Source organism: Lepus europaeus, chromosome 14, assembly GCF_033115175.1.
Source record: "Lepus europaeus isolate LE1 chromosome 14, mLepTim1.pri, whole genome shotgun sequence".
Lineage (NCBI taxonomy): Eukaryota > Metazoa > Chordata > Mammalia > Lagomorpha > Leporidae > Lepus > Lepus europaeus.
The window spans coordinates 31694352-31708999 of NC_084840.1; the positions used below are offsets into that span (position 1 = coordinate 31694352).

General features: G+C 36.7%; 1 protein-coding gene and 1 non-coding gene across 2 annotated transcripts in view; one reads left to right on the plus strand and one right to left on the minus strand.

The window, feature by feature from the left end:
- SPATA17 (spermatogenesis associated 17) overlaps window positions 1-14648 on the plus strand; it is a 291772-nt gene that overhangs the window by 207012 nt on the left and 70112 nt on the right. The gene's annotated exons all lie outside the window — the stretch shown is intronic.
- Window positions 12638-12755, minus strand: LOC133774047 (small nucleolar RNA SNORA24). The gene has a single exon (XR_009868025.1). It is a non-coding gene; the product is annotated as a small nucleolar RNA SNORA24 (small nucleolar RNA).

Genomic DNA, 14648 nt, shown 5'->3' on the forward strand with positions numbered 1-14648 from the left:
GAGCTAGTAGTTTCTTCCAGGTCTCCCACATGGGTATAGGGGCCCAAGGACGTGTGCCAACTTCTGTTGCTTTTCTAGGTACATTTGCAGGGAGGTGGATCAGAAGTGGAGCAGCTAGGGCTTGTACTGGTGCCGGTATGGGGTGCCAGCACTGCAGTTGGCTGCTTAATCAGCTACGCCACAATGCCAGCACATAGTAGTAGTTTTTTTTAGAAGATTTTTAAAGAGAGTTTTTACAATCAATTAGAAGAAATTGAAGTCGGCTGCACAAAATGTGTCAGAAAGTTGTTCCATACATGTATTGAAATTACTGAGCCAGATGCCTTGAGGTTGTTTATAATAGTAATAATAATAAATCGTGGACATCTATTCCTCTTAATATAAGAGAAATGTAAGGACAATGGTAAGATATGTCTCCACATTTAACTTTAGAAACTTGCAGTACAAACTCATGGTTGCACTGATAATCTTGCCCCTTGCATTCTTTATACGTAAATATTTTGATCTGCTTCTACCATGAGGCAGAGACCTATACTGTCAATATTGCTGCTGAAATTGTTCATGAGTTTTAAACTGTGAATTCTACTCTAAGAATAAAATACCTTATATGTTAAACATTTATAAAATCTCAATAAGAGCTATGTTTGTCCATATAGGAAATCTGTCTAATTCTTATTTCATTTTGTTTCTCATTTTACTAACATCTCTTCAACAAAAATTCTACTAGTCTAAAACATCTGAGTGTAACATGTTTGAAAATCTTTCTGTTATATTAATGAGCTACATATTAGGTATACCTGGAAATTTAAGTGGTTAATGTATATATTGAAACCATTTTTAATTTCTCAAATAGAAGATGATAAAAAGAGCTGTTATGTATTTATTTACTTTTTCTGAAACAGACTATTCTGTACTAGAAAGAATATTCAACATTTTATGGCTCTTTTTTTTTAAACTGGGTAATAGGCATGATTTGTTTTTTTCATGAAAATTAAAATTGCTTATGAATATACATACCAAAAATACTAAATGTGCCTCATCCAATTTCAAATAAAATTGACATAAACAGTTCATGTTTTTCAATTAAATATATTCTCAAAGTACTTTGTCTTAAAAAGCCTGTGACTTTTTAATATGAACTGACCCATTTGATAATAAGACAAAACATGAACTGGTTAGAATTCAGTCCTCAAAATGTTAAAATTTACTATTTTTTATATCTTAATAATGATTAACATATTAGAGTGTAAGAATAATTTTAGAGCTGATATACTTTTATAACATGAAAATTTCTTATCATCTCTTGATTATTAAATCAGCTTCTTTTGTCTGTATTTTCTTTTTAATTCCTTCATCAACTCTTTCCAAACTTTTAAATCTTGCTGTCTTTGCTTTTCAAATTAAGTTTATAGAACAGAGTATAAATTCCATTCCCTTAACTTATTTAAAAAGTTTTAAATCCATTTAAGATGAATAAATTTCATGTATTTTAGAGCATAATGATGCTTCCTGCCCTATGCTCCATTCACCCATGCTCCCACCCTCCCCCCTCCTTCCTTTCTTATTTTAATTTTTACAGTGATATACTTTCAGCTTATTTTATAATCACAAGCTTAACCCTCCACCAAATAAAGAATGCAACAGGCTGTAAGTAGAAAAACCATTGTTCTTGTAGAGTATACACAAGGACTGTAAATAATAATCAAATCTCAAAATTTCAATTTCACTCATTACATTATTTTGTGCTCTGTATATTAATTACTACAAATCACAGAAAACATAGAAAACATATTTGTCTTTTGGGAATTGGCTTATTTCACTAAGCATAATGGTTTCCAGTTGCATCTATGTTATTGCAAAAGACAGGATTTCATTCTTTTGGGGAGCTGAGTAGTATTCTATAGTGTGTGTGTGTATGTGTGTGTATCACACTTTCTTTATCCAGTTATCAATTGATGGACATCTGTGTTGATTTCATATCTTAGCTATTGTGAGTTGAGCTGCTATAAACATGAGGGTACAGATAACTCTTTCAATACTGATCTCACTTAATTTGGGTAAATTCCCAGGAGTGGGATGGCTGGGTGATATGGTAGATCAATTTTCAGATCTCTGAGGAATCTCTATACTGTCTCCCACAATGGTTGTGCTACTTTACATCCCCAACAACAGTGTATTAGGGTACCTTTTCCCCACATCCTCGCCAGCATTTATTGTTTTTGATTTTTGGATGATAGCCATTCTAACTGGGGTGAAGTGAAACTTGATTGTGGTTTTTATCTGCATTTTCCTGATGGCTAGTGATCTTGAGCATTTTTATGTGTCTGTTTGCCATTTGAATTTCATCCTTTGAAAAATTAAGTTTATAGAACAGGGTATAAATCCCTTTCCCATAATTAGACCATAGGGGATTTTTTTTTTCTGTTCTTTCTTTAACCCACATTAAATAACTAGTCTATTTTGAGTATTACATAGCTCTTAATACTTGCTCTTATTTGAGATAGAACTGTTAAGAAAAATTCTGGGATGCTGCCTCACTCTCACTCTTGTGTCACTTTTATAGAAGACTGTCCTTACGGTGTTAATGACAGACGTGACAGGGGCTGCTCAGATGCTGTCATCTTTTTTAATATAGTCTTCTGAGTATGCGCTAAGGTTCTACTAAAAGAAAAAGAAAAATAATTGGCAAATTGGCATAATTCCTAATCTATGAGGTGTAAAATAGAAAAATACTGATTTTTCTGAGAGATTCTTTAATCATTTATTGTCTCATAGTACATGCTGAAAAAACAATAATGTCTTACAGTCACTCAAAGGAAGTCAGAAATAAACTACTACTTGAACATACCAAGTTCAACTATTCAAATATTAAGACTATATTTGCTATTCTGTCATTTTATTACAATACATTTTCTTGTCTACAAAGGGTAGAGGCTTGAAACTTGAAAATTAAAAATTTTATATCCACTCTGGAGAAAATGGAAAATATCAGGGGACTTTTAAAGGCCCATTGAGCCGGCGCCGCGGCTCACTAGGCTAATCCTCCGCCTTGCGGCGCCGGCACACCAGGTTCTAGTCCCGGTCGGGGCACCGATCCTGTCCCGGTTGCCCCTCTTCCAGGCCAGCTCTCTGCTGTGGCCAGGGAGTAAAGTGGAGGATGGCCCAAGTGCTTGGGCCCTGCACCCGTCTGGGAGACAAGGAGAAGCACCTGGCTCCTGCCATAGGATCAGCGCGGTGCGCTGGCCGCAGCGCACCTACCGCGGCGGCCATTGGAGGGTGAACCAACGGATAAAAAGGAAGACCTTTCTTTCTATCTCTCTCTCTCACTGTCCACTCTGCCTGTCAAAAAAAAAAAAAAAAAGCCCATTGAAAATGAGCGTTATGGGTGCTGGCGCTGTGGTGCAGTGGGTTAAAGCTGCCACCTACAGCACTGGCATCCCATCTGGGCACCTATTCAGGTCCCGGCTGCTCTGCTTTCAATCCAGCTCTCTGTTATGGCCTGGGAAAGCAGTGGAAGATGGTCCAAGTCTTTGGGCCCATGAACCCACGTGGGAGACCCATTAAAGCTCCTGGCTCTTGGCTCCTGGCTTTGGATCAGCTCAGCTCTAGCCATTGCGATCATTTAGGGAGTGAACCAGCAGGCAGAAAAACTCTCTCTCTGGCTCTACCTCTCTGGCTCTACCTCTCTCTCTGTAACTCTTTCAAATAAATAACTCTTTTTTAAAAAAAAGAAAGAAAATGAATATTATGAAAAAAAGTATACACATGTATGGATTTCGGAATTTGTTACACTAAAATAAACTTATCTTTCAATTCCATATTCCAAGAACTTTTTCAAAAAAATTTATTTATTTGAAAGGCAGAGAGTTACAGAGAGAGGGAGAGATAGAGAGAGAGATCTTCATCTGCTGGTTCACTTCCCAAATGGCCACAACGACCAGGACTAGGCCCGGCTGAAGCCAGGAGCCAGGAGCTTCATCTGGGTCTCCCACATGGGTGTAGGGGCCCAAGCACTTGAGTCATCTACTGCTTTCCCAGAAGCATTGGCAGGGAGGTGGATCAGAAGTGGAGCAGCCTGAACTCGAACAGGTTTCCATAAGTGATGACAGTATCTCTGGTGGCAGCTTAGCCCACCGCGCCGCAGCACAGGCCCCTGAATGAAGTTTTCTTTTCTTTTTTTAATATTTATTTATTTATTTGAAAGACAGAGTTACAGAGAGGCAGAGGCAGAGGAAGAGAAAGAGAAGTCTTATCGCAGATTCACTCCCCAAATGACCGCAATGGCCAGAGTTTCGCCAGTCTGAAGCCAGGAACCAGGAGCTTCTTCCTGGTCTCCCATGCAGGTTCAGGGGTCCAAGAATTGAGCCATAGCAGAGAGCTGGATCAGAAGTGGAGCATCGGGGTCTCAAATGTATCCACATGGTTTGCAGCACTGCAGGCAGTGACTTTGCCTGCTATGCCAGGTAAAGGATACTTTATAAAGTATCCTTTATGTGTTTCTCTTCACCGAGATGAAAAAGTAAATTCATTGATAGTAATTTATTATGTAAGATTCCTTTATTTATCTTGTAATTTATAAATAAGAAATCTCTCAGTAAAAAGTAGAGAATGTCAGAACTCTTTCAATATCAAAGGATCACAAGGCATGTAATTTCACAACATGGGTTAGAGAAAGAAATGTGATAATGGGCCATCGGCCTTAATCTGCTGTTCATCAGCTTTTGTAATGCTTTGGTGAAGTCAGCATCAGCAACTGGGATAATATTCCTTAGAGATGTTAAGTAAGATGTGGAAGCTTAGCATGTTTGATAGGAACCAGTTTAAGCACCATAAAAGTGCATTCTTTTACTGCTGCATATCTGCTTAAACAGGTCCCTTACATGTATCCTCTTCACCAGTTCCCATTTCTAACTAAATCAGACCCGTAAGTTAAATCCCAGGGTAAATATCACCCTTAGTGCCTTCTGTTCTTATATTCTTTTATTATACCTCTATTGTTAAGCTTTTCTCTCCACCTTTGCAGTTATTTGTTTTTAAACCTCATTAGATTTTTGAGACATTGGATGAGACACCTGCTTACTCACCATTTTATACCCATAATGTCTAGCACAACGTATTGAACATACTAGTTATTTAGACATAAGACTGACTGCAGCAGCCTTATGCCTCCTTGAGGCAAATGGAGAAAGTGGTAGGGGAAGGGAGAGGAGCAGGAAGCAAAGACTCTGATGATGAGGCTTCCATCTCTTTAGAGAATTTCTCTTTTTCTCTTGGGAGATTCCAGTAGTAAATGTCACCATGTGTACACTCCCTACAGAGAGAAACCTTGGCTTTCTCTGCTTTGCTTTTATTGGGCATTGATGAGAAAGTTAAGGTGATTCTCCCAGTATAGCCAGCTGCATTGCCTCTTAGCATATCTCTGATTTTTGTTAACTATTGAGACAGGGAGGTCAGATCGGTGTGTGTGTGTGTATGTGTGTCCCCACCCTAGAATTATACAAACTCTGCTGTAATATTTCTAGAATTTTGGTCCAATTTGCAGTTTCTTTTGGCTCCAACTTGTGCAAAAATATATTGGTATGATCTTGTATATCTCATTGGAGAATTTATTGTAGTCTGGAGCCAAATTCCCAGCTTCTAATAGAGTGTCCCTCTATCCTGATTTGTGCCTAGTGAATGTATTGCACTGAGAGGCTTACTAAAGAGGGAACTAATCTAGGACATGTCTGATGTCTTAGACCTGTTCCATCACCGTGTATTTTTATCTTGCTATCTATAAATCTCTTTCACCATGTCCATTTTGGAACACTTTACCTGAGGCAGAATTTACTGTTGTCAGATAATTATCCTATTGGGCATTCAGAATCCATGTGAATTAATATGTTAAAATATGAAAAATGTTTTTGCTATTGATATAAATTGATGATATGCTACTATCCATATCTCCATGAACAATCTCATCTCTATTATAAGGCTGTTATCATCTACTTTGTTTCCGTCAACAAAAGTCAATTTTCTAGCTGTGTTGAACTCTTTTCAATTTTTTTAACATTCCTTTTTATGCTCTAACTCACCTCCATATCTTTATATGTATCGTTTCTTCTATCTAAAATAGGCTTCACTAGCTTCTTGTGTTGATGAACTCTACTTGTCTTTCAATATTCATCTCTACCATACATGGTGTAGGAAGATAACTTTTCCATGCTGCAACCCCTACCTGTCTATCAGTAACCTCCTATACCCACATAGACACATGCATATGCAAACATTACTGTCACAAAATGTGTTGATGTTATCATTCCCTACCCTCTACTATAAGGTGACTTCTTTTTAGATGTATCTTACATTACTATGTTCCTATGTATTTCAAAGTATATAGAATTAAAAAAAAATCCATTTAGTGTTTGTTTAATGAATAAATATTTAGACAAGAGAGAAATCATTGTGAGTTGGAGTGAGTAGACCAGGCTCCCCAGGAAAGCTGGCTTTTGAAAGATAAGTAGTATCACAGATCAGCATTTGGGGAAGAGGAGTGCATACAAAGGCATGGGAGTAGGATGGGGGAAGAAACATGGACAGGCAAATGATGTCCATCAATGGCAGGCTGGGAGTGGTAGAAGACTAAACTGACCCAGAGCATTCTAAGAAACCTGACAGCTCAGCTGAAGAATTTAGACTGGAATCAATAGGTAATATAAGTTCATAGTTTGAAGGTTTGAATTATCTGGCAGAGAAATAAATGGGTTAGAGGAAAACCTAGAATTATGAGTGACAATAGTTGTATTGTATGAACAGGAGAAAATGGAAAAGAAGGGGAAAAGAGGTAAGTGTAGTGTGGCATTGCTATTTGGAAAATAATATAAAAATATTAACACTCAGTGTAGAAAGACTTTGTAAAATATTTGAATTGGTCCTGTTTTCCCTGAAATTAATTATCCATTTTAGCTTCCTTTTTTTTTTTTTTTTTTGCTTCCTGAGACCTATGCCAATTCTTCTGTAACTGCTCATTCATGTGATAACTTGTTTGTTTATAACATGATTCCACCACATTCTTATTGATAATTTTTGAAAGATTTATATCTTTAAAAATATTAGACTAAAAAACAGAGAAATATATGTCTTCCTTAATATGGTGCTCAGTTAATTGAAAAGTACCTACTTTAAGCATAATGTCCAACTTAGTATGTTTTTTAAACTGGTATTATTTTTGAGATAACATATTTGTAATTATTGTTATAGCAAAAGGCTCAATGTTCCACTTAATAAAAAGCTCAACAAATAAAAAATAAAAAGACTATAGTTCAGCAGAAAAATAGGCAGGAGCTATAAATAATAACCAATCAAAAAATGTTCAAACTTGTCCATAGAAAGTAAATTATAAAAGATAACAATTTTATAGTAATTGAAAATTATCTGAAATTTGAATACAAAGTAAAATTATTTGTGATTTTAGGCTTTTCATTGCTATTTATATTTTACTGAGAAACTCCTATTTGAAAATTCAATAATTTCTTCTTAATTTAAGAGAAGTCTTATTTTAAGAATCATTAGTCAAATTTTTGTATATACATATATGAGTATGAATGCACATATTTGAGTGTAGACATGTACATACATACACACACTTAAGAATACACATGCATATTAATAACAGCTCGGTGACCTCTAGCCATGACTGAAGAACTTTTCCAAGACTTGACTCAGTATAAGACTCACAAAGATAAGAATGTTGTGATGGCTGCTAGAACTTTGATTTAGCTCTTCCAGTTACTGAATCTGTAGATTTTGCAAAAGAAATTCTGGGGTAAGGCCTCTACAGAAGCTGGAGTATAGGAATATGGAAAATTTGATGCTAAAGATTATATTCGATGAGCAGAAGTTTTGGAAGTTGAGAAAGAAGACAATGCTGAAAATGATGAAGACAGGTGGGAAAGTGCCAGTCTTGATGAGTACAAGGAGGATGCTGGTGGGGAATGGGTTGATGTGCACCACTCTTCTGAAGAACAGCAAGAACTCTCCCAGAAGATGAACAGCATGCCCAAGGAAGAGTGGAAAGCCAAAACTACCACCGTCAGCACCAGTCAAGTTTTGACTCAGTAAGTTTTCCAGAAAATCCGCATTGCCCAGATGAGGAAGGAACTGGACACTGCCTCTGGGAAAGCCAACAAGAGGAAATATAGTGAGATAGACAGTAATGAGGAACGCAGGAGCAAGTTACTTTCCCTTTGGGATTGTGAACGCCTCCATAAAAAGCCCAAGTCTGATGAGGAGACAAGACTGGCGACTGCAATGGTTGGGAAAATAGACCAAAAGGAATCTGTGAGGAAGAAAACCAAAATGAATCGATTTGCTAGTGCCACAAATAAAAAGAAGAAAAAGCAGAAAAACTTTATGATGATCCAGCATAGCCAGAATTTTTGCAAACATTCCTTCCAAAAACAAAAACAAGCATTCCAAAAAACAAGTATTCCTTCCAAAAAAAGCAGTGGTGATATGAGATGCACTTTTGAAAAAGAGAAAAAGAATGAAGTAACTTCCCAGCAAGTTTTCCAATCCAAAGAGAATGCTAAGTTTGCTAAGTTTATATCACTGCTCTGAGTATTAGTAGAGCAAGAATGTTCATTCATATTAAAAAGTCCAGAAGTGTTATATTGTGGAAATTGCAGTAAAGTTGGTAGTAATTTATTGCTTTTGTTTTGGAGATGGATAATGGTGACAGTGTTTGAAATGTAAACAGTAGTGGTATTGTAAAACCATTTTCATGTAGCATTCATACAAAATAAAAATTGTTGGGAGACTACTACTTGTCATTGTACATGTAAAAATGAATTAGCCATAACCCCTTCACCCAAGGCAGTTGGGTGGAACAGGTGTGCTTCCAATGCAATGTAAATAGTTCCTTTGTAGAGATGGGTCCCTATGTATATGGGATCCTTGAGGCCTTGAGGGCTACCTCTGTGGGGATAGGAGTTATATATTCTCTTAAAACAAAACAGGACAATGTTATAAGAGTAACTTGTATATAGGCTTACCTGCTGAAAGCAGATCCCTGCTGTATAGATTTGGAGTAGACAATGTAGCTCTTTTAGTCAGTCCAAAAGATTTTTTTTTAATGTTATGTAATGGTTTTTTGGTTAAGACCTCTCTTTGGGGCCAGCATCGTGGCGTAGTGGGTAAAGCCTCCTCCTGCAGTGCCAAAATCCCATATGGGCACTGGTTCAAAACCTGGCTGCTCCACTTCCGATCCAGCTGTCTGCTATAGCCTGGGAAAGCAGTAGAAGATGGCCCAAGTTTGGGCTTCTGCACCGGTGTGGGAGACTCAGAAGAAGCTCCTAGCTCTTGGCTTCAGATTGGCATAACTTCAGCCATTGTAGCCAATTAGGGAATGAACCAGCAGATAGGAGACCTCTTTCTTTCTCTGCTTTGCCTTCTCTCTGTGTGTAACTCCGACTTTCAAATAAAAGAAATCTTTGTTTTAAAGGTCTCTGTTTTAAACTGCCTTAAATATAAATGATAGTGTGTAGATCATCTTTAGTTCAGTACTTGAGCTGTCTACTCTTCATCTTGGCTTCCTTAGCCTTCCTTCATCCCCTCACATTTTCAACCTACTGTTTGCCTTGACTCAGTAGAAGTTTCTGGAGTCAGTTTGGTGTTCCCTTGTGTGTGGAGAGATGTGTGTTCTCTCTTCCCCAGGCACACTCGAGCTGATTCCAGGGGCCAGTTGCTTTGCTTGCAAACTGTTGCATTTGGCAATAGTCTGGTGCCTTTTGCTGCAGATTTCTTAGTCTTGTGATAGATGAGCACATGCTACTCAAAATTAGAATAAAAGGCAATTTTCTGCTCTCTCAGAAAGCAGCTCCTAGTGTTTACTTTTCTAGTTCCCTTTCCAGTTCCTTTGTTCACTTTTTGGGTCCAACTTCAGTTTTATTTAAGTGAAATTTTGAGACCTTACCCCATCACTGCTGGGGGATTACGAGCTGTCAGACACAGCTCCCACAGAGTTTAGTGCCTCACAGGAAATGCCCAATGCAGTTGGTACATTTCAGGCCTAAGACTGTTCTCTTTATTTTTGAATTTTTGAACTGAGTGTCTTCTCGTGTGTCTGGGTTTCGAAAGTGAGTAGATTTAAAATGGCATAGCAACCATGGTCTGCTGCTTTGCTGTGTGAATGTGGCTGTGCCTGGGAGTTTGGGCCTTCCCTTGGATTTCCCTCATTGCCAAGAGGCCAAGGTCCTTTTTGTGTTTCTTAACCAGCCTGACGTTTAAATGCAAGATGGGAAGTTACCTAGTTTTAAAAGGCTTGTTCTTAACCTTTATTTCCTTAATAGCTTATTTCATCCAATTCCTTGTTATTTTATAAATCTTTGCTTCAGAATATTTCCTATTTATTGTTAATTTGAAGAAGTCAGCAGTGTCTGAACTTGAGCTTTTCGGTCTCAAATTTCTGTTCACATGGGGATGGCTCTATTTCATGTTTGAACTCATATTGTCCAAGTTCATTATACATAAAAGTGATGCATCAATTCAGAATGAAGGAAATAGATTTCCATAATGACTTTATAATGTTAAGCAGTTTATGAAGCTAGCAAAAGGCATAATCATACACAAAAGAAGTATATTAGGTGATGGATATATTAACTCTCTTGATTTAGTCATTTCACAGTATATACATAAAACATAAAGTTATATGTTATAAATGGAATTTTGTCATTTTAACAAAAAGGCACAGCCTGGGGTGGAGGAGACCCTTAGGAAGGTGCAGCACAGCTGGCAAGATGGTGCAGTGCCTGTCTGCTCCCTGTGTGACACTTGAGATGAACAGGGGGAAGTAGGAGATGATTCCTGAAGCCTAAAAGAAAAAGTTAAGGGTTAAAAATTGACATAGTTTTGGTATAATATTTTGAAAGATTATGGTTATATAAATTTTTTGTTGTTTCATGTTGTAATTCTTTGAAAACTTATAATCTAAACTGAATATTCCATGCCAGATCTGTTTGTACCAAATTGTTGTCAGAATGATCTATTTTAAAGCTGTTTTGGAAAGCACGTTGCAATTGTAATATGTAAAAACTGATATTTTATCATGTGGACATTAAAATGTTTACATTGGAAAATGCTCATTATAAATTAATATAAAATATTTATAGTATAATCCAGTTATACATGTAAGAAAGTAGGAAATAATGAAAGCACTAGAGGAATTATGCCATATATTAAACAGTTTTCTTAGGCACTAGAAACATACATGCATTTCTTCTTTTGACATTACTTTCTGAATCTTGCATAGTTATACATGTTTTTACTCGTGTCGTATTTAAAAACAGAATAATTTTATTTTGAAGTAAAAAAAAGTGTATCAAGACTCAGTAAAAGAAAAAGAAAGAAGCATTATGACTAAATTAGTGTTAATTCATGGGCAGGAAAATAGCTAGTCTTTCATCTATGTCTTCTGAGCCATCCATTCCCTTGAGAAAGCAAGTTTTGTTCAGACATAAAAGACAAGTTATTAAAATGCAATTCAGAAGTGACTAAAAATGAAGTGCAGTAGCCAACTCACAGCACCTTCTTTGTATGCTCAGGTATATTGGAGCAGCATTTATTTTTGTGCATGTGATACTCATCCCATGTGCAAATTATTGCTGAAATGACCATAATCTGTCTTCTATAAGAGCTCTTTGCCTAAAAAGCAGATATGATGATACTTCCATAATTTGATAAATTCAAAGTTTTGTATGTTATTCATGCACTTATTTTAACTATTGTCAGAAAATATTTACTTGGGACAAATATTAAAACGGAGGTTAATCTTAATATTAAAGAGAAATTATGAAGAAATATGAAAAGTGGTATAACAAATTTATAAATTGGCAAAAAGTAAGTTTTTCAATTGAATTTATATTTGTAAAAAACTCTTGCCTTGAGACCGATATTATGGCATAGCGAGTAAAGCTGCCACCTACAATGCTGACATTCCATATGTATGCTGGTTAGTGTCCCAACTGCTCTGAGATTTATGAAAAATTTTAGCATTTCATAATGGTTAATAAATATTTGTTGAACTTCAACTTTATTTTTTCAAAGTCTAAATTTTAATATTTTTCATAGCAGGATATTTTACTTTATATACATAGCAAGTGCATATAAAATACATAAATATATTGAATTAGTAAAATCAAAATTTCACAGTGATTGCTATATATAGGAAATATGTATATATTTTTCCCAGACTTTGTTCTTTTCTCTGAATGTCCCTTTTCTTTATTTTTCTTTTTTTATTTGTATTTATTTATTTATTTATTTATTTTAATTTGACAGGCAGAGTTAGACAGTGAGAGAGAGAGACACAGAGAGAAAGGTCTTCCTTCCATTGGTTCACTCCCCAAATGGCCACTACGGCCAGGGCACTGTGCTGATCCGAAGCCAGGTGCCAGGTGCTTCCTCCTGGTCTCTCAGGCGGGTGCAGGGCCCAAGCACTTGGGCCATCCTCCACTGCCTTCCCTGGCCACAGCAGAGAGCTGGACTGGAAGAGGAGCAACCAGAACTAGAACCTGGCGGCCATATGGGATGCTGGTGCCGCAGGTGGAGGATTAACCAAGTGAGCCACGGCACCGGCCCCTTCATTTATTTTTTTTTTAAAGAATGTTATTTGTGTAAGTAAGAATCTGATACCAATTAAATGATAGCAGCTTTGCCAATAAACAAGAATAGGCTCTTCTATGGCTAGGAAGAATGTCCCTTTTCTTTAAAAAATGAATCCTGCTCTTATTACATTAATACCATATCTCCTTTGATTATATTCATTAAAAATTTCTGAATTTACTGTTTCCTGCATTATGATGTGTATTTTCTCTAGGTTATCTTTTATGTTTGATTTTATTTCGCAATTAGTAATACATTTAAATTTAGATTGAAAAGGAAATTCTAAAAATTATACCAGACTTTATTGTATTATTAAGTGGTCTATTAAATTAAAACAACCCCAAATGTAGACATTTGAATTCATTTCTGGGAACTCTCAGTATCTTCTCAGAAGATGCAGTCTTCTGAATGAGATAAGCCCAACTATCAGTTCACTTAAGAGATCAGCAAGGAAGACTTTGGAATAAAACTCATGTAATTCCATTTGGTGCATCACTTTGCACTTGTTGTGCCTGCTTTCTCTGAGACCAGAGTTATTTGGCGTAAATTTCTTGTGAATAATCTGTTTAAAAAATTTAAAAAAATTATTTATTTATTTGAAAGAGTTACAAAGAGGGAGAGACACACAGAGAGCTCTTCCATGCAAAGCGGCCTCAAGGGCCAGCACTGGGCCAGGTGGAAGCCAGGAGCCAAGAGCTTCATCCTGGTCTCCCACGTGGATGATTGAGGCCCAAGCACTTAGACCACCTTCTACTGCTTTTCCCAGGCCATTAGCAGAGAAATGGATCAGAAGTGGAGCAGCTGGTACACAAACTAGTACCCATGGCTTCACCTGCTAAGTCACAATGCCAGCCCCCTAGTCTGTTCTTATAGATAAATGAACTGATACAGAGACATGGAGCTTTATCCATATATAGGTTTTCAAAATCTGTTTTCAGCTTTATTTCTCATTCTCATCTGAACTCACTGCACCTTCATTTCACAAGCTTTCACAGAGTTCTGCAGGACAGATTGCTCCTTGGCCTCTTAAACTTCAGTTTGTTTTTAACCACATATGTTAACAGATGTGGTTTTTTTTGTTGTTGTTGTTGTTGTTTTTTGTTTTTTTAGGATTTATTTTATTTATTTGAAAAGCAGAGTTACAGACAGAAAAGAGAACAGAGAGTTCTTCCAGCCTCTGGTTCAATCCCCAAATTGCTTTAGTGGCCAAGGCTGGGCCAGGCTGAAGCCAGGAGCTTAAATTCCATCCTGGTTTCCCATGGGGGTGACAGGGGCTTAAAGACTCGGGCCAGCATTTGCTGCTTTCCCAGGCACATTAGCAGGGACCTCTATTGGAAATGGAGCAACTGAGACTCAGAATCAGTGCTCATATGAGATGCTGGTGTCAGGCAGCAGCTTAACCTGCTGTACCACAACTCTGGCCTCAAAATTCAGTTTTCTTAATTCTTCTCTGCCAGTTGCTAATTTACCACTTGATTTCCTGAGCCAAAAATGTTTTCTTTTCATCTGTTGTATTCTTTTCATCTTCTTTCTTTGTGTGTTTATAAATTATTTTATTCTTACTTCAATGAGTTTTGTTGAGGGATTTGAGTTACAGTGAAAGTACATCACAATCTTAGGATGTTCTCTGAAAGTGTACATAAATTTTGAAAGCCTTTTCTTTTATGTTGATCTTAACACCTAAATGTAATAGTAGTTTTGATAAAATAGTAATGATTATCCATTAACAAGTTCTTTTCTACTTTTACTTCTACTTTTAGCATCACCATTGTTTATTAGATTCTTTTCAGTCTCCATTTTAAATCCTTTATGTATATTGATTTTTTCGTCTTTAATAGCAGCCCTATGTGGAAGGAAAGAGTCCTGGAGGTTAAGTAATTTGAAAAGGGAATAGGTCTAGCAAAGGTAAAACTAAGATGTGACTACAGATTGCTGACCATGAATTTTTTAACCTCTATGAAAATGCCTCTGTTAGTTAAGCAACTGAAGCCTTGAAGAAAATGCATTTC